The sequence below is a fragment of the Chelonia mydas genome, chromosome 10 (genome assembly GCF_015237465.2).
Source record: "Chelonia mydas isolate rCheMyd1 chromosome 10, rCheMyd1.pri.v2, whole genome shotgun sequence".
NCBI classification, from domain to species: Eukaryota; Metazoa; Chordata; order Testudines; family Cheloniidae; genus Chelonia; species Chelonia mydas.
The window spans coordinates 16,925,785-16,946,868 of NC_051250.2; the positions used below are offsets into that span (position 1 = coordinate 16,925,785).

General features: G+C 43.4%; 1 long non-coding RNA gene and 1 pseudogene across 1 annotated transcript; both read right to left on the minus strand.

Annotated features, from left to right (window-relative positions):
- Window positions 1–4,031: 4,031 nt before the first annotated feature.
- On the minus strand, window positions 4,032–8,713 carry LOC119567282 (annotated as a pseudogene).
- Window positions 8,714–8,744: 31 nt separating this feature from the next.
- On the minus strand, window positions 8,745–20,031 carry LOC122461342. Its single transcript, XR_006284334.1, has 3 exons — window positions 19,228–20,031; window positions 13,948–14,104; window positions 8,745–9,665 (listed from the first exon to the last, which is right to left on the minus strand). It is a non-coding gene; the product is annotated as an uncharacterized LOC122461342 (long non-coding RNA).
- Between the last annotated feature and the right edge of the window lie 1,053 nt (window positions 20,032–21,084).

The window sequence follows — 21,084 nt, forward strand, 5'->3', positions numbered from 1 at the left end:
CTCTAGTTTAAGCTAGCAAATGCTCCATGCAGACTGTGACGGGTTGTCACCCCCGGAGTGAAGCATGGAAGCTATTGGAACTGCTGTGCCCCCAAACCATTCAGCTAGGCTGTCCTCTCACACACGGCTCTGCTGGTGACTCAGAGCCAGCCTTCTCCGGGCCCTGTTATCACCCAACACAACAGCAGGTGCTGCCACACACCCAACTGAGTGCTTTACCTAAGTCACTCATGGACCAACAATAGAGGCACCAGCCAATTTCCCAGCTCCTCAGCCTTGCACCCCTACTGGAGTATAAACCCAGAATTATACCATCGTGCACTGCACAGGGGTCTGTATGCTGCAAGCTCATTCAATAGTCTGCTTCCCCCTCAATATACAACAGCCTTTGTTACCAGAGCTGAGATTCTCTAACGCTTCACTCAATAACATGCTGGTTAAGATAAAACAAGTTTATTAACTACTTAGCACTGGTCTACACTGGGGGGGGGGGAATCGATCTAAGTTATGCAACTTCAGCTACGTGAATAACGTAGCTGAAGTTGACGTACTTGGATCGATTTACCATGGTGTCTCCACCATGGTGAGTCGACTGCTGCTGCTCCCCCATCGACTCCGCCTGCACCTCTCGTGGCACTGGAGTACAGGAGTTGACGGGAGAGGGCTCGGGGGTTGATTTATCACGTCTAGACTAGATGCAATAAATCGATCCCCGCTGGATCAATAGCTGCCTGCCAATCCGGTGGGTAGTGAAGACATACCCAGACATATATTTTAAGCGATAAGTGATAGCAAACAGATCAAAGCAGGTTACCTAGGAAATTAAACAAAATTGCAATCCCAGATAGGATTTGAATCAGCAGTAGCTCATCCTGACTGATGAGATAAGCAAGTTTTAGCTTCCTTACACAGGTAGGGCTTCTTTCCCACCTGGGACACTCTCCACAGTTCAGTCTTTGTTCCTCTGGTGTTGTTTCCAGTCATGAAGTCACTTCCCCCTTACATAGTTTTTCCATATGGCAAGAACCCCTTTGTTCCAAGCCAGGCATCCAGCCCAGTTCATGGAAAAGTACAGGTACCAAAATGGAGTTCAGTATCGCTGAGTCATAGCAGCCATTATTCATAGGCTGGCTGAAACATTCCCAGGTGAGGCCAAACCTTTTCCATGGTCCATTGGCCTTATTGATGGGCCATTAGCACTGTCTAGCTTCTTCATTGTTGTACCTGAAAGGCTAGTTGTGGGTGTTTCCAACTTCACAGCATCTTTCAGTGACATATACATATCAAAACTTCATGACTTCACATACAATGACAGCACACACAATCCAACAAGCTATTAATGTTTAGCAGCTCAGGACTTTTAGAATGATACCTCACAAGGCATACTTTGTACCAAACATATAATATTACAGTGGTGAATATGGGGATGCCAAGCTGTCACAGAGGAAGGTGAAAACCCCCACATAGGCTCTGCCAATCTGACTCATGGAAAAATTCCTTCTTGACCCCAAATATGGTGATCAGTTATACCCGGAGCATGTGGGCAAGACCCACCAACCAAACACCTGGGAAAGAATTCTCTGTAGTAACTCAGACCCTTCCTGATCTAGCGTCTCACCACCAGCTATTGGTGATATTCACTATTAGTAGCTGTAGATGGGACACATGCCATTGTCTCATTGTACCATTCCCTCTGTACATTTACCAAGCTCAGTCTTGAGGCCAGTTAGGTTTTTGTTGGGGTTTTTTTTGCCCCCCGCTGCTCCCCTTGGAAGGTGTTATAAATATACAGCTAAGGGTAGCATAAAATCCCTCCTTTACCTGTAAAGCGTTAATCAGTTCCATTAACCTAGTTGGCACCTGACCAGAGGGACCAATGGGGAAAGAAGATATTTTCAAATCTGGGGTGGGAGGGGGAAGGTTTTCGTTTGGGCTTTTGTTGTTCTCTCCGGAGACAGAGAGAGCAAGCAAGTAATCCAGCTTCTACTGAATGATACATCTAAAATTACAGAAATAGTAAGTAATAGCAAGGAAATGCATTAGAGTATCTTTTGATTTAGCTTGTGAATTTGCCCTATGCTAAGAGGAAGGTTTATTCCTGTTTTTTTGTAACTTTAAAGTTTTGCTTAGTGGGGAATCCTCTGTTTTTAAATCTTATTACCCTGTAAAATTATCTTCCATCCTGATTTTACAGAGGTGTTTCTTTTACTTTTTTTTATTTATAATAGAAGTTATGTTTTTAAGAATCTGATTGGGGTTTTTAGTGTCCTAAAAACCCAAGGGTCTGGTCTGTGCACACCTTGTTTACTCTCAAGCCTCCCCAGGAAAGGGGGTGAAGGAGCTTGGGGGGATATTTTGGGGAAACAGGAACTCCAAGTGGTCCTTTTCCTAAATCTTTGTCTAACTCACTTGGTGGTGGCAGCAATACCATTCCAAGGACAAGGAAGAATTTGTGCCTTGGGGAAGTTTTTAAATAAGTTTCTTCTACCTGTTCTGTATTATTGTTGATAATTCTACCATTGCCATCTCAGAAAGAATCCATTGTCAGGATTCTTTTTGTTTACTTAAAAAAACCCACCTCCTCCTTATTGTTGTTAACGTTGCTAGCCCTAGATTTCTCCTTGAGTTCCTTTGCTTTCCTTACCAATTTTCTATAATTCCTAGCTTTTGATTTATATTTCCAAGTTCCCCTTTTGTGTTTATATTATAGCTGCCTCTACTTCCCCTCTAAACCCAGGTTGTTGTGGGGTTTTTTTTAACCAATCCAGCCTTCCTTGGGGATTGTGGCTTTTTGAACATCTAGTAAAGTGTTCTTAAGCAATTCCCAATTGCATTTACATGTGTCTGATTAAAGTTGTCCTCCCAACTGATTTAGCTCATAATTGTTTTCAGCTTTGTGAAACTGGCCCTTGTCAAGCACGCTGTGTATACACTACTGGTCTGGACTTGATTCTGTATGTACCTTGTAAATGTGTTCAAGTCATGATCACTTGTATCTAACATTAGTTCTGTGATCAGTTCCTGTTAATCTGTCAGGACTAGGTCTAATATAGAATTCCCCTGTGTTGGTTGCAATGCTTTGTGAGTTAGGAAATTGTCAACTATAATATTTAGAAATTCTAAGGATGTTTTAGTACTGGCAGCATGAACCTTCCAGCATATGAGCACATCCATAGTTTTGTGCATTTGGACCAGAACCAGTAAAGTGTCACCATGATCCAAGTCTCATCCCTGTGTAAGGGAAAGAGCCATGAGTGTGGCTGGAGACTAAAGTACCAATTGGCTGGTGTCTGTTGGTGATATGGAGATTGGAATGGCTGCCTGAAGTGAGCCCACCTACTCATTTCCCACAAACGCTTTCAGAATGCTTACATCTAAACCCCCTATAGCTTGGTTAGATGTATCTTAGGGGAAACAAAATGTAAGCTTTTCAAAAAGAAACTTGCATAATAAGTTATCCGTATGTTGAGTCAACCAGTCTCTTACCCGAGCTATTGTCTGCACTGTTTTCTTAAGATAAATGCATTTTTTCAATTTTTCTAAAGCGCTCTTGCCTTCTCACAATTCCCATCTCTTCCCTAAAATGCTTATTTTTCTTAACTAGTTATAAACGTGTATTAGAATTTGAAAATAAGGTGAGTTTTGTAAGTTGCTAGCACACACTGAACTTTGTGCAGTATAACAAATATTCACTATCTAATTAGTGAGCATATTGATATCATAAGCATCATGATAGTATTTATCAACACATAACAGCAAGATGTTACCTATGGGAATATGGGAGGAAAGAAAAAAAAGAAATTATGTTTCCATACTCCCAAACAACATTACATTTGTCCCCACTCTTTGTTTTTTAGTTCATTCCTTCTGATTTTCCCAGTGATTGTCTTTGGCAGTTGTTGGACAAATTCCATCCGATAAAAACAAAACACAACACCAAGTAAAATGACCAGATGTAATATATTAGCATATTTTTGACATGAAGCAGCAGTTACTGTGACGCTGTTTATTTTAAATTATTTAAAATGCGGTGATCATTTTATTCATATGCAATATTTCCCAAACATTAAATATGTTATAATTGAAAATATATAATGGGAAATATTCAGTATATTTGTCATATTTACTATGTCATATATACTACTAGGCTTTCTTTTGGTCATAAAATATTTCTGTGGTACTGATCTAGAGCTAATTTTTGTAGCTTCAGCCCTTCCTTGGTTAGAACAGGGTTTCTCAATCCACCTTTCATTACTTGCCTTTCTGGAATACTTGTATGGAGCAGTAACATTCTTGACATGAACTTGCAGCTCAGGAGTTAATGTGACGTAAAGGCAGGAGACAAGACCACAAAAGCTTTCACCACCTACGAAGTAAAATCAATTAACATTGCAACATTAATTAAAATATAAACCAGCAAACAACACAGTTAATTGGGAACGAGTTAATTTAATCGCACAACAAGAAATATGGGATAACAAAAACCTTGAGTGTAAACATATTTAAAACTAGGACCACATTCTTTATATACTTAGACCGTTACTGCAGGAGTAGTCAGGTTACAAGCAACCTGAGCAAGGGTTTCAAAATCTGGTCCTGAGTTTGTAGAAATGCTGTAGTGGTAGATTCCAGGATGTCTTCTTATTATTAAATTCAAGGGGAAGAGCTGCAGCAAGTGTATCAAAGTGTAGCTTCATAATGGTCCAAGATATCCTTTTACTTAATGGGATGTGCTTTCTTACTTAGCATGTATTATTCCACTTGTTAAAGTGAACATACTTGGGGTGGGAGTCACAAAGATATTTATATGCCTAATTCCCATTGAAATCAGTGAGTTAGGTGCTTAAATTCCTTTGTGAATCCCACCCTTGATGTTTAACCTTTCCAGACCTTTCCACAGGTGTAGGATATATAGCATATTTTCATAGCCAGATTCTGCCCCAAGTTACATCTGAGTAATTCTGTGAATTCCATGAAGTTATTCTGGATTCACGCAGTCAGAAGAAGGCTGTACATCCAAATTCCTGCCCTAAAATGTTTTGCATGGTATTGCTGTGCCCTGTTCCAACAGCTGCTGTTTATTATTCTAGAGGTCACTGCATTTTAGTGGTAGGAGAAAAAGGAGCATAGTAAATTACTCAACCCACCCTAGGGTCAAAGGAGACAAGGAGGAAATCCTTAGTTAGTGAACCTAAGGACCAGCCCATATTCAAGGCTGAACCTAAAGGCGTATCCATCTAATGGCCTGGCCCTGCAGCCTCAGTGCAGGCAAAACTATTGAAGTCAGTTAGAATTTTGCATATGAACTAGAGAATCAGATCCTAAGTTTGGTATCCTTTAAGCTGAAAGGTGGTTTATAAATGCAAGATATAATTATTATTGACTATAATATTACCTCTCCTCTGAGTGGGTCTGGGCTGCTGACAACAGCTGCTTCTGCTACTGCCAGGTGCTCGATCAAGGAACTTTCTACTTCAAACAGTCCAATACAATACCTAGGAGAGGAAAAATGAGGTGTTTAGTAGATTAAATATGTGCAGCTCTTTCATTAACAAACTCTCCCCTAGTTTGTATTTTCTTGTAGTTTTAACTGAAAGGTACAAACCCAGAGGAGATGATATCATCCACTCTTCCTACAAACCACAAGTATCCATCTTCATCCACAGTCCCTCTGTCCCCAGTGATATAAAAAATCCCACGTAGTATTGCGGCAGTTTTTCCTGGATCATCCTAACAACCATGAAATAATGAAAATGTTGCAATTGCTGATGAATTAAGTTCCTGCTCTACTTGAAATTCATCTCTGTGGCTACCGGCCCCTGGGTTCTTAGGGTGCATCCGCAGCTCATCAAACAACACCACTTGCACTTAGAAATAAGCACTTTCAGGTCTTCAGATTTGAGCTGATGGCTGTTTTTTCAGGGAGGGAAAATGAATAATAGAGCCAGGAATAGAATCCAAAGTCACACAGCCGGTCAGTGACAGAGACAGGGAGAGAACCCAAGTTTCCCAACTCCTGGTTCTCCCATTTCTACAGCTATACTGCCCCCAATGTAAGGGTTGGGTTTGAATGGGCAATTTAGAGTTGGAAGAGTCATTATTCGGTTACCAGGCTCCTGAGTCAGCCACTCCTCTTGTCTTGCATATTTTGGTATTTGTGAATACACCCTCTTTCAGTGTCTGAGGAACAGTTCAAGTTATAGAAATATGGATTAGGTTATAGCTGTCTCCTACCCATTTCACCCTTCTTTGCATGCTAAACACTTTTAATTCAATATTTCAAGACCGGGATTTTCATTGTTAGTGATGGGCATAGACAAGAACCCAGCTCTGAATAATCCACAAACTTGGGGGAAATTCAGATATGAACTTTGTCATTTAGTTTAGTTTATCAGCCATTATTTAATATGTCATTTACTCTTTGCTGGTAGAATATGGACACATAAGGCTGTGCTGCAGGAGATATGCTTTGTATTTCTCATTGTGTTCAATATGTATCAAAGTTTTTGGGCTAGATTTTGACTAGCCCTGATGCAGCTCCTGCCACCTCCTGTCATGGCTGTATTAGGGTTACCTGAATCATGGCTGGGGCATAGTGGGAAAGTAAGGACTGTTTACCCCATACTCCCACCCACAAGCAAGTGAATGAGCAAGGGTAAGGAACGTCTGGAGTCACGGTTCTATGCACCAGCCAGTGAGCTGCACCCTGAAAAGAGGTTTTGCAACTTACTTGCAAAGGGGTGTTGTTCATAATCCCACTGTGACACTACACCCCATATTCATCATAGTGGTACGATTATGATATGATTATGACATAATCATGATGCATCTTGCACAAGATATGTCATGTGAGGTGTCTCTGAAAAAGTTATGATTTGCTGAATATGAGTATCCTATTTCTATGCATGTATCATTTTTGTATCTGAAGTTATGAATATTGACTATCTGTATTTCAAATGTGGCTACACCTGCTATGACTCATTGGGAGCATGCAAGGGCATGTGACCAGATCACATGATACTAAATTCCATTTTGGTGCCTGTATTTTTCTACAAACTGGGCTGGGAACCTGGCTAAGGATGTGAGCTTATTTAGTCTGCAGAAGAGAAGATTTGGGGGGGGGTTGATAGCAGCCTTCAACTACCTGAAGGGGGGGGTTCCAGAGAGGATGGAGCTCGGCTGTTCTCAGTGGTGGCAGATGACAGAACAAGGAGCAATGGTGTGAAGTTGCAGTGGGGGGGCGGGTCTAGGTTGGATATTAGGAAAAACTGTTTCACTAGGAGGGTGGTAAAGCAGTGGAATGGGTTGCCTAGGGAGGTGGTGGAATCTCCATCCTTAGAGGTTTTTAAGGCCTGGCTTGACAAAGAATTAGTTGGGGTTGGTCCTGCTTTGAGCAGGGGGTTGGACTAGATGACCTCCTGAGGTCCCTTCCAACCCTGATATTCTATGATTCTATTATATGGTTCTATGATTCTATGAAACAAAGGGGTTCCCGCCATATAGAGAGAGTATATAAGATGTGGAGTGACATAATCTCTTGGCCTCACTTCCCACACAAGAGAACACCTGAGGAACAAAGACTTAACTGGGGGAAGTGCTGGTCCCAGCCTAAAGGGATTCCTAGCCTACGTATGGAAACTTGGTGGACTGCTTGTATCATCAGTCAGGGTGAGATGTTGCCGATTCAAATTCTGTCTAGTATATTAGGCTTCGTTTGCGTTTTTGTTTAATTTCCTAGGTAATCTGCTTTGATCTGTTTGCTATCACTTATAATCACTGAAATCTACATTTCCATAGTTAATGAACTTGTTTTATGTTTTCTCTTAACCAGTGGGTTTTTGAGTGAAGTGTCTGGCAAAATCTCAGCTCAGTTAATAAGGGCTGGTGTGCATTGTCCTCTCCACATTGAGGGAAGGGTGAACTGGGTAATAAATTGAAACTGGTCAGGTTTTTGACCAGGGCAGGACGGTACAGCTCTGGGGTCCTAGGCTGGGGAATGGGGGTATTTTGGCTGTAGCCTCTCTAGTGTTGGTTCATGCAGTGGCTGGCCAGAGCTTGCATGCAACTGCAACTGGGGTGCATCCCTGCCTGTGTGAAGGAATGTAGGACCGGGAGCGGTCTGCAGCTTGTCACAGCAGCATAGTGTGAGAGGGAACCCAGGCTGGTGAGTCAAACGGCTCGGTGGTACCCCAGTTCCAGGTTGCATGCCTGGGGTACAACCTGTCACACCCACCCCAGAGCAAAAAGACAGCAGAGTAGTCACATTTCCTTGCTGATGCTTCTCCTGGGATGGTGCAGCTACATGCTGTCCTGTAGGCAGCGGTAAGCCTACAGGCTTCATCCAGTCTTTTGTAAATTTACAACACTTTGCTTACCACGTATTGAGAGAAAAAACAAAACGGCTGCGTGGTATTTATTCTGATGGCAATGTCACCCTCTTTCCCAGGAGGCAGAACTTTGCAGTTTTCATCTATAATCTACAAGAACAGCCCATTGTTTAGTATATTTTCTTTTCTAAACAAAGAGCTGTGATTAAAAAACAAAACAAAACAACCCAACCCACAGCTCTAAATACCATTCTTTTGTAGCGAAACTTGCACCGTCCCACACTTCCCCATATTTTCATTCGCTCTAAAACCAATCAGAAAGGTGCCCACCATACCTGCACATCATAAGCGGGGGCGGGGGGCTTTTCCAATGGACCCCGGTTTAATTTTCATCCTTTTCATATTTGTACATATCATCCCCTGTTACAAAAATAAACAAACAACCCAGATGTTTTAATTGGCAGTCTCTATTCTATTTTGGTTCTTATACCAAGTTCCTCACCATGACATCAAAAGGCCCAAATATCACATTTTGTGCTACCCGAAACTCCCATTGACTTCATTGGGAGTTTTGGCTCAACAAAGAATGCAAGACCAGTCACAGTGAAATCTTATGTTATGAGGTTACATTACAGCCAATGAAAAGCTGCATTTAATGTCTCCATTGTAATTTAAAGCAAAATAATGAAGCCTTTCACAGTCAATTACTATTTGCTCTGTAGTGATTATGGTGGGTTTCTGCATGATGAATTTAAACTAGGGGTAAGTATTTAACAAGAAGCTAGCGTGGCTTGCCCCTTAAGGGCTGGTGGACTGGGGCCAGCCAACCCTGATTATGGAAGGAACTGCTCCAGTCCACCTGTGCCAGGTTAACAGCCTCATGGCACCTGGAAGGACAAACTCCGGCTTAGAGCCTGAGAGAAACTTTGTATTGGGAAGAAGGGCTGGAGAGAGACAGAGAGACTGAACTGGACTTGGGCCTGGAGGACCAGTGTGTACCTAGAGAACTGAATAAATTGGACTCCCAGAAGGGTAGTATTTTAACTACCACTAGGTTGTTGTTTTGAGTTTATGGAGGAACCAAGAGGGGAAACAGACGCAGTGTGCCTTAGAGTGACTTCTGACCACAAGAGGGTACTTGGGAAGCAGCCAACCCTCTAACAAAGTCTCTTGCTAATTTTAAATGCAATATCCATGAGCTAATGTGAATGTAGGACTTCTGTCTGTCCGTTGCCTTCATAAATATCCAGTCCTGTCTGGCTTTTCCACTAAGCCATCACTTCAGGGTTCTGTGGCTCCCCTCCAGTCACACAGTGCTTCAGGATCTTCAAATTGTACCTTCACAGACACAAAGAAAATCAGTGAGGATCATCCCAGGTTCTCTGGGGCACAAACTCTGCTTTCACTTGCTCCCTTGCAACCCCATTGACTTCAGTGCACATTGGGCACAGTTCTGTCCCTCACTTATACACATGCAATTCTCAGTAAAGTCAATGAGAGTCGCACTTGTATAGCAAACCCATTGACTTCACGGGAGATATGTGCAGAATTTGGCCCCTGCAGTCTCATATTACATCCATACCAAGGAAGAAGAGTGGAGCTGCTTTTTGGAAGACATCTCCGAGGAGCCAACAAAAGCAGGGGACGTGAGTGCAGAGTTTTTTTTCTGCTCACATTTACTAAAGAGGGATGGACCCAAACAGCTCAGTTCAGATATGCACCTAACAGTGTGGACAGAGTCATCCCATGGATATGGCAAATTGGGGTGACTGCTTTAGGCCCCGTGCTTTGGGGGGGCCCCGTGCTTCAGTGTGCATGTGTCATGCGCGGGGCACTAGACCGGCCTGCGGGGTTGGGAGGTGGGGTTAGGGGTGCCTGGGGGGCCAGCCCACACCGGGATGGAGTTAGCAGTTTGGAGGGCCAGGCGCTGGCAGCAGGGGTCAGGCCCGCTCTCAGCGGCAGGAAGCGCATGTTGTATTTATTTTTCTTGCTCGCCCACCGCCGCACCGTCTGCAAGTGTCCTAGTACCGCTGGAAAACGCCAGTGCCAGGCTGACCCTATCCATTGCCCTTCCTCCCCGAACCCTTCCCTTTTCTGGGACCCCCCCAGCACGGGGAGCCCCCTTGCCCCTAGCACAGGTGCCACCCTGTGACTCTCCATCATCCCTCACCCCCCCCCCCAGCACTGGTGTGACTCTCCATCATCCCTCCCAACACCAGATTTCACTTGTATAAAGAATGTTGAGGGCCCCATACAGGCTGATTTGTCCCGGGCCCTGCACCACCACTAGGGATGGCCCTGAGTCTCGAGGAATTTTTTGATCTGTGCAAATTTCCTAGTTCTGCAAAACGGTTGAAATCTTTTGAGATCTGGCTTTTTCCCTAGAGCCTCATTTGCAGTTACACTAAGAGCCCTTTACATTGCCAGCATGCTGTAAAGGGACATTAGTATAATGAACCCACATCCTCAGTGCTTCCTGCTTGTGTTCGGCCGGTAATACTATAAGAACTGCCTTCTCTGCTATGTCTCAGCACATCCAAGGCTACAGCCAGGATGTGCAGCCAATTGCTAAAGTGAAAATGACTTTAAAACGTTAACCAAACAGTTTGATACTTTATCAAGGGTATGTTTCAGGTCCTGATTGAATTTTTCAGCAGGGATTTCGATCAGTTCCTATTTTATCAGAACCAACTGGCCACTTACATCAGTGGGAGCCCTGCAAAGCTAAGAGAATTTTTCCCTCTTTGTTTACTGTCCTTTTTAATGTTTCAGGTCAAAATTCACTCTCAGCTGCAGGCAGTAACCGGGGGGGAATTGGCACTTGCTTTGTTACACCCTGCTGACTATTAACTGAATGTGCTGTGCTTCTTCATGGTTCACTTCTTCCAGCGCATTGTTTCCCACTGCAGTGATTTTAACTTGCAATATGGTGTCACTGGTAGAGCTCATTACTAATGAGCAAAATATCTGGCTGGGCACTTTTATGGAAACAGAATGATGTTAATGCCGTCAATAGGATTGAGGTACCTGGTAAGATCATGCCGCACATGCATGCGGTAGGCTGTGGGGGCACTGCAGATAGTGATTATTGGATACCTGGTCAGGGGCTAACAAATTGAAGGGAAAAGAAAAATGGAAAGTTTGTAAATCAAGTTAGAAAAATTGGCCTGGGATATTTTGAGCATCTCTAAATATCCCTTTCAGCAGTGTAATAATGCACAGCTATCAGCCACTTTCTGATCTCAGTTACGCCAGTGCAAAGCTGGAGTAACTGTAGTGAAGTAATTCTAGTTATGTTAAATTTTCATTGGCGTACCAGAGATCATTGAATTGCTGGGCACATTAAGTCCAAGAAGTAATATATTGGCTCGTGAAATGTCAGTCAGACAAGAGTCAATATGTCGTGACATTCACTGAAACATGAAGGCAGTCTCCAGAGATGAAATCCTAGCCCTATTTAAGTCAATTGGAGTTTTGTTATTGACTTTTGTGGGGCCAGAATTTCACCATAGGAAACTAAAACTGGCCACCCAAAAATGGAGGTACCCAAAATTAGAGGCTGCTTTTGAAAATTTATGCTGTAATAACTTCATGTGAATTGAAAGTGGAGCTTTATTGTCATTGACTGGCTAACACCTTGCTTAAGTCAATATTTTCTTTGGTCCTATATGGACTGTTATTACATACATTCTGAATGACCTCCACAGAAATACCTGGAATTCTCTCAGTTATATCTATTAAGGGCTTGCTACTGCACCAGGAGAGCAGAGTGTTGGGTGTACGTGAGCACTGGGTGATGAGCAGAACAGTGAGTGTAAGGAACCTGAACCTATATTACTGGGAGTGCTGCTCTGTAGCTGCCTAGTAAAGCTACAGAAGGGAGTGCACAGCTCAGTTCCTCATAAGCAAAATAAGGATCTCAGCGGAGCCTGTGTTTTCTCATGTGTGCCCATTCTCCAGCCCTTCCTCATCCATCTTTTACCCAGTCCACTAGCAAATTAGGAAGTGAGGGATTTCCTTCCAGGTAGCGTGGAGAAGAACTATGGCTCTCTCTTCACCCTGCTTATAACGATGGGTAATATCCGCTCACTCTGGTGCTCGGGTACAAAACCCTAGTGCACCCTGCTGTGTTCCATCTACATGCTTGCAAGATCAAGCACCTAGGGCCAGTTCCACACAGGGCCTTAGGTGCCTAGCTGCCAGTTTAGGCACATAAGTCCAACATGCCAGTGAGAAGCTCACCCCACTCCCCTACTCTGCTCAGCTGAATCTAACGCTGTAGGTGCTAAATTCCTTAGGCGCCTACGTTTCTGCCAGTGGACATGCACAAAACTGCCCTAGTCTTGATGATGCTGAGCTGCGCAGTGCCCTGGCCTAGATCACACCTAAGCCCTGGCAGGATTGACCAACTGGGCATTCCCCACCTCCCTCATGCCTGTTCCAGTAGGCATGCACACAGAAGTCACAGAAAAGACAGCAGGGGGTGAGCTTTTGGGGGGCGATGTCCCCCAGTAGTCCAGTAGTTATGGCACTCACCTGGGAGTTAGGAGACCTGGCTTTAAGTCCCAGCTCCAAAGGAGGCAGAGCAGGGATTTGAAAACTGGCATCCCACATCCCAGGTGATAAGTTTCCTAACTGCTGAGCTATTGGCTATAATGGAGTTAGTGGGCTTTCTCTCTCTGGTTTTTCATGACAGAGGGCTGATCTGGTTAAGGCCCTGACCCTCTCCCTTTCCTACTGGCCAGTGTAGGCGACTCTCTGCTCAGCTTGTTGTTTTTTGAGAATCTCATTCTTAGGGATCTAACTCTCCCCATTGTATAGGAACGTTTGGACTGTGAATTCCAATACGCATCAGCTAAGCTAAGAGCTAAGCATTGCTATGCCTAAATCCCTTTATGGACTTAGCCCTTGGAGTACCAATTAAAAACAACCCAACAATTAAAACTCTAAAGGGGAGGTGAAATTAGAGATCTGGCAAAATTATGTAATAGAAACTTAGTGACTCATCACAGAGCTGCTTTCAGCCATTCATAAAGTAGGCTTTTTCCTCTTGCATGTCATAGTAGGATTTATCTTGGGTGTGGAGTGGGAGGTTTAGATATCATCAGTTGCTGAAGTAAGGTGATCTCTCCTCCTCAATGTATTGCTTTTCCAATGGTCACAGCAACTTAATTAAAGTATTTATTTAAACCAGCTAATTTATAATTTCATACAGTAGACACTCATTAGTAGCAACATGGTGGTGCCCTTTTGCTATGTTGCTTCTAAGCAGCTGTTGCTGTTATGGGGAATATCAACAATTCACAGTAGGGAAAGTGTTCTCGGGAAATGTTGCTCTTATAAGGTGTTTCTGGAAACAAGTGTCTACAGTAGAGAAGCTCAGGAGGGGAGAGATTATAGTGAGACATTTACATGCCATGTGATTGGCAGCAGCTGGCTGAATTCTATACCTCAAAAGTCATGCTGCAAAATACCTACAGTAGTTACATCTTTTCAAAAGAAAGTCCCTTGTGGTTATACCATTCTAAAACACTAATCCCATAAATCTCTATGTTTGTGGTCTGCTTGGCAAACAGGATGAAATGTAAATAAATCCTCATTGTGAGCTTTGTACTCTTACCTTTAGGATCTCTGTTGGCTCAAACTGGGGCATGATGTGTACAAAGACACATGTACCCCGAAGCCAGGGGGCAAAGACATGCCCCAGGGCTGCCTTTATCCAGCCAGTGTCTGACATATTGCATATGATGTCTGAGGGCGTCAAATCCAGACAATACCTGTAGAATACAGAGGTGAAAAATACAAGTGAATGTATAATTGAACTAAGAAATGTCAGTGTTAGCTTAATATAGGCCTTATAAAACTGAGGTGAAAATTTAACAGCTCAAACAAACCCTCCTTCCCTGTCCTTTCATGATATTGATGATAACATCAAACTAATGATATTTTACACATCCATTAAAAATATTATTGGTCATGGGTTAGTTGGCAAGTAGGATTTCTGGCACAGTTTAACTAAGGATTTCAAAGAAATTACATGTACAATAGAGTGACAACCCAGCCATTTGGCTCATGATTGTATCCCACATGTGAAGTTCTTTTGTTTCTTTCACATTTCAGAGCTTTAGCGACACAGTGGTATTAAATGCCAGACCTTCCACATAGAGCAAACCCCAGACCGAAACTACTGTGGGAGTGTTCAGCCATTTTTGGAGACCCTGTAGTTCCGCTGGGTCTTGGCTCTTTGTCTTGACACAGTTGTGGTCACCAGGTGCAGCTCTTCAAAAAACATAGTATGTTGACATTATTCAGTAAACTGAATGCTGATTCCTTCTGCTATCAAATCCACAGAATTGTCTGGACAATCAAGATTAGCCCTGGTTATTGGTCTTGCTGTACTCCCTTCCAACTGAGAATCCCTCGGGACTTCCTTACTTTTGCAGCCAGTAGGCACATGTCGCTCTTGTTCTCAAACCTAGGAGTGACTGTTTTCTCCAGCATAAAACCTCATTTTATTATATTTTTTTCTCCCATAATGTCCACAATGAGGACACTTCACTTCGGAAGGGGAAAAGGGACATGTGATTAAGGGATAAGAGCACATGAGGCAACAAACTGGATGATTAAACAAGGACACCTGATAATTCAAACTCAGGCATCTAAATTCAATTCTGAGGCACTGGGTGATTTACGCCATGCTTTAAAGGGCCACTGTCCAAGGGCCCAGTATTTAACATATCCCAAAAGGTCCTTGCCCTTTGACCTCAGGGCCCTGTTATAGCTGAAAAATAGAATCTACTTGTTCATCTGAACTAGGGCTGCTCAAAGCCCAGTTTGTCATCAGAACTTGGGGGACAGGGGGCCATATCCCCCCCACACACAAACTTTTACCCACCATAAGGGCAAGTGACAGAGGGAGGGGCAGAGAGGAGTGAGCGTAGGGCAGGGGCTTGTGGGGGAGAGGCTGCATGGGAGCGGGGCCTTGGGGGAATGGGCAGTGTGAGGGCGGGGCCTCGGGGGGAAGGGGGTGGTGTGGGGGGCAGGGTCACAGTTTAGTGCCAGTGACTCCCTCACTTTTGAACCTTCTGCCGCTCCTGCTCGTTCATGCCACCTCCATCAATTTCTCCTTTAAAAAGGCTGTCCCAGCTCCTGCCACATCCCCTCCGTCTTTTGTAACCACCACCTTTCTAATTAGGCCATGTGTATATGTACAGCATTGCAGCAGAGCTGCTCCCTCCAACATAGCTTATACTGCTCACAGTGGTGATTTTTTTTATGCCAGTGGGAAAGCTCTCTTCCGTCAGCATAGAGTGTCTTCACCACACACGCTGGCACGACACAGCTGTACCAGTACCCTGCCACCGACATTGCACTGTGCACACGAACCCTTATGTCGGTGTAATGTATCTCGTCCAGGAGAGTGGAATATTCACACCTCTGAGTGACATAAGTTTTGCTGACTCAGGCTGTAGTGTAGACATTGCCTTAGTGTTCCTTTCCCTTGTCCTGTCATGTTCTAAAATCTCAGAACCAGCTGCACATTCTCAAAGTTTTCCTTATCTCACTAAGGCTTGAGGCCAGTTTTGCTTTCATCTAATGAAATTGGAATGAGTTAATGATTTGCTCAGGCCTAAATCTAAAGGTTTCACTTTTATTCTTATCTTTCTTGTCTTGCAAGGGCTCTTGACAGACACTGTAGATCATGCTTCTTTTCCTCATTACTTTGGTACAGAGACAAGGGATTCCAGTGGATTTCTTCCTATTTCTCTGACTCATCTGGTATCCTGCCTGTATCATAATCTTTCTTCCTCGCTTGGTGGTGTGACGTTCCCCTTTGGTGTTTTCTGGACCGGTATCTAGGTCACTCCAATCCTTGACTCTGGGAGCCAGCCTTACTCTGCTCTGCAGTGAGAACCTCCACTTCTGGCCTGTTCACGCACAGCCTCTGGCATGTAAGTTGCTCCTTGGATTGTGCAATCGAATGACAGTAGCCAATATCTCTGGTCCCAGACACAATCCTAGGAACCTCCGTCTTGCAGTGTCCAGTTATGCCTGCTGGACGCTGCAAGCTTATATGAGTTTGTCAATTTAACAAAGAAATTGATACGCACCCCTTGTTATTCCCAGGGGAGTCTCTGACACACTGTTTATTCTACCTGAAGCAGTGTGTTTGGTTTGCAAACAGATTTATTAACTACAAAGATAAAATTTAAGTGATTATAAGTCAAAGCATAACAAGACAGAGTGGTTACCAAAATAAAATAAAATATAAGCACACAGTCTAAACTCTCAACCCTATTAGACTGGGCAGCAACTAGATTAAGCAGTTTTTCTCACCCCACTGGATATTGCAGTCCTTAATATACAGGTTTGCTCCTTAAAACTGGGCCAGTCTCCTGTGCTGCAGTCTTGTCTTCTTCTCAATGTCTTGGTTGCTTGCAGCATAGGTGGGGGAAGGAGAAGGGCCCAGTATGTGTCCACTCTGTCTGTTTTATATTCTTGGGGAGCACAAGTCCAGGCATGTCTGGGGGGCACTGCTGAGTCTCCAGGCAAGGTTGAGCAATTCCCCTGGTGTGGCCTCGTGCAGGTGAGTCATTGCCTTGTAGCTCCCTTGCTGGACAATGGCTGTTGATGGGTTGTTTGACACTCGGGCATTGGTTACTTTTCTTGCTGTTGCCTCTGGGGTGCTAATGTCTGGCTGATTTCCCCAACCTTACAGCATGCTTTAGTGACCACCATACAACACAAGTCTCATAACGTCATATGTATTAATGATACACATATATGGATAGAGAAATGACTTTCAGCACATCATAACCTTACAAGGCATCCTTTATATGTAAGATCACGATTATATGAAAATGAGGACTATGGGGATTACAGTACGCTCCTCCAAGGTATAAATTGTCACAGGTGGTCATCCACTCCTGCTCCATTTTCTGTCTCCTACTCTTTTCTCTTTACACCCTGGCACTGCTATCTTTGCTTGTGGCCTACAATTTCATCCAAACATTGGTAATATTCAGTAACTTGGCTGTTTTTCACCCATCATTCAGTGGCTAGATGGGTCCCTACAGGAGTTATTCTTATAGGGCTCCACTAAGTCTAGGACTGTCCCTGGCCATATCTTTCAGTGTTTACACCCCTTGATCCAACAGTGGGTCCTGTGTATCCTTCCTGCACAAATGACTCTCAGCCCTGGCTGGAATAATCAGCCTGGGGAAGATATAGGTGACAGCAGGTTTCTAGCATGTGGGCCACTTTTGCAGAGTCAATGTGTGCTTGTTTGGAGGAAATTTGGATCAGTATCAGAATTAGCCTCTCAATGGGAACTGCACCAACTCAGCTCAACACCCCTAGCCCCTTCCAAATTGAACACAACAAGTGTCTCTATTTAAACCATACAGGTAGGTACTAAAGTAATGCCTGAAAATCTGGGCGGTTACAGCTGCTGCTAAGGAGAGATGAAGAATTGAGAGAGATCTTTTGACTCGGGAAGAAGCAGTTCTCAAGAGACATTGATTTTCTAACACACACTGAGGAATCTGGACAAAAATCCCCTGATAAATAAATAACAAAGGCATTTCCCCTCCATTGTATGCTTTACTTTTGATTTGTCTCCACCCATTATTTGTAACACAGAAATAGCAACACTATTAAGGAGAGAAGCTCACTCTGCCTTAGTTTCTGACACCCTTCTTCCTTTTCGACTCTGTGTTTAAATAAAGGTCCACATTTTGCTCACAGTCCCAGATCCTCTGCAGTGTCAAATTTCTGCTTGGCATGGCAGAGAGGGAGTGCTGGCAAGGAGCTGGTGTGGATCCGTGCCATGGCATAGGTAAGAGCACCCTAGCAGTTCTTGTAAATCCAACAGCTAGCAACGGCCCCTAAGAACCTGTGTGCCAGTTGGAGATAGCTGGAGCACAACACTCTTTAACCATGATCCCTCCCCGCTCTCTGTAGCAGGGCTGGGAGAGGAGTGCAGCAGGTGCTGTGTATGCTGGCTACATGCCATCTGAGTGCTCCTCCATGGTGGGTGGGATTTTCACCAGGCCAGATCCAGCAGGCCAAAGGGGATGGAACACACCAAAGAATCTGGCCCAATGAGCTGTGCTCTTGAGGACACATTTGTCTGCTTCCCCCACAAATGTTCCAGTGCTTCCTCTCATGCTGTCCCTTAGGCATGAATGCCTTCTCTGAGCTCATCTGTAATAGATACTGCCCTCTCCTGCTTCAAATGTCTCCACCTAGCCCACTGCTTTTGTAATGGCTGCAAAAAAGTAGCCAGCTGACTGCAGCTAGATTGAGCATCCGTGGGAAGAGCTGGTATTGTTTAGTTATTAATTTATTATTATTTGTATTGTGGTAGAACCTAGGAACCCCAGTCACGGACTGGCCCTCAGTGTGCTAAGTGCTGTACCAAGATAGAACAAAAAATGGTCGCAGCCCCCAAACTATTTGTTTATTCATAAGAGAGAAAAAAATGTTCAGTTGATCTGGAACCATCTAGTTGTGAACTTAGGGTCTGTCTACATTACAGCAGATGCAGTAGCATGGCTCCAGCACTGCAGCTGTGCCACTATAGCACTGTAGTGTAGACACATCCCACACTGAGGGAAGGCGTTTTCCCATTGACGTAGGTAATCCGCCTCTCCGAGAGGCCATAGCTGGGTCGAGGCAAGATTTCTTCGATTGACCAAGCTGTGTCTACAGTGGTGGTTCGATCGATCTAACTATGTCGCACAAGGTGCAAAATTATTCACAGCCCTGGGCAATGTAGCTAGGTCAGCCTAAGTTTTAGGTGTAGACCAGGCCTTAGCGAGCCTGAGAAACCACATAGTCTTGTTACTGTTCCCACACCTCCCAGACCCCGTCTCCTCCCGCTGTTTGTTACACTTACTTTATTGTCTCTTGTCTTTAATTAGATGGCAAACTCTTCAGGGCAGGGAGTGGATCTTATGTGGTGGTACAGTGTTTTGTACAATGGAGCCCTGATCCTGACTGGGGCCTTTGGGCACTACAGCAATAGAAATAATAAATATAATTTAAATGAATCTCATTATAATTATTCTTACTGGCATCATTTATAAAGCTGAATTATGTTATAACTGGGAATGCATTTAGAAGTTCATGTTTTCCCTTGGCATTGTTTTTGCATGGCCTGAAGAAAAGGCTCTGACCCTCGAATGCTTGCCTTATTTTATTTGTCCAGTGACAAGGTATCATGAATAACTCTCGGGTGTTTTTCCATTTCTTATCTTTGCTTACTGAATTAGAGCTTTTGCCACATCTGCACTTAGCACTAAATATGCAGGTGAATTTGATTTCATAAGTCATCTTTCATATGCAAGTTCTCCCCAAAGCAGTTTGCAAAGAATGAATTGAATTAGAGCAGTGACTATGGATGAAAGCATGGGAGATATTATGCATTCAGCCTTAGATGTTAAAGAAGGATAGATTTTTTTTTTGTAATCGTGTGATCATCTTAACATATTGCTTCTTATTTCAGCTCCACACAAGTCAGGGAGCAAAACTCACTTCCAGACCACATCATAAATTCTCATTAAAAATTGATTTTGTTAACTTCATCTATTGATCTGAGCATCACATCATAGATTAACCATTTGTGTTCTGTTGTCCATCAAACATATAACTACAGCATCTCCCCAGTATCCCCAAATCCTTCATAAATGTGCCAAGTCACCATAAGGAAGAGGGACTTTAGGGATAGTTTCTATTGGGTAATTTTTTGTATGTTACCAGAAGGCAAGACGTGCTCTTTCACTCCAGAAAAAGCTTAAATATCTAACAATTATTCCAAAAGCAGTCATTTCTCTAGATGTTTTAAGTATATCATAAAAGAGGGTGCCCTTACCTGCAGATGATATTTTATTGTCAGTTAAGACTTCTTTTATCCACATATATCTAGCATGATCATTATTAATAACATCCTCTTCTCAGCTATCCCTTCTCACTTGTCTTTTTAAGCAGCTGTAGCCCTTTATTAGTAATGTGCATTGTGTTCAGTGGTAAGGATTATTCCTCTGATGGGAAGGCAGTTTTCATTTCTCCAATTATTCTCCGATTAAAGGTGTGGTGACTTAAGAAGGGTGAGAGAAGAAGGAAAGAGAACTCTGTCTGAACTATCTAGTTTCTGGTTCACTACTTCAGGAGACTAGATAATCCACAATGCCTCAATCTATAATTTCATCCTGTAGTACCACAAGAGTGGAGTTGAAGGAGTTTATCAGATCTTCAAGGCAAACACTCTGTTAGCCACAGCATGATAAATGTAATTAAAAGTGTTAGGAATCACAGTGCAAATAAATCTCACCTATTCTAGTTGGAGGAGAAAATGTAAACAGTTCAGACAAGACCAAACCTGACTCCCCAGCCCTGAGGAGAGTAATGAAAACTCAAGCTAGAGAACCACTGCTGTTGACACAATTGGTATGCCATTTTACATGCACAGGGGCCTAGTAGTGCATCTCATCCCAGAAGATATAAGTGGTCTGGAAGATGGCAACATGAAGACGACCAGCAATTTAAACAATACAAGAAACAAAATGATTAAATCACCCAAGTTTTGTAGAATAATGTAAATGAGTAATTTAATGTAGATGAATCCATAAACCCACTCAGTATAGTATGTGAGAAAGGCATGATCGTGCAATGATCCTGGGGGGGGAAAGGTTGGAGGAAAAGAAATTTGCAGACCAGTGTTAAGAATCAGCTGGATATGAATTTAGAGGACATA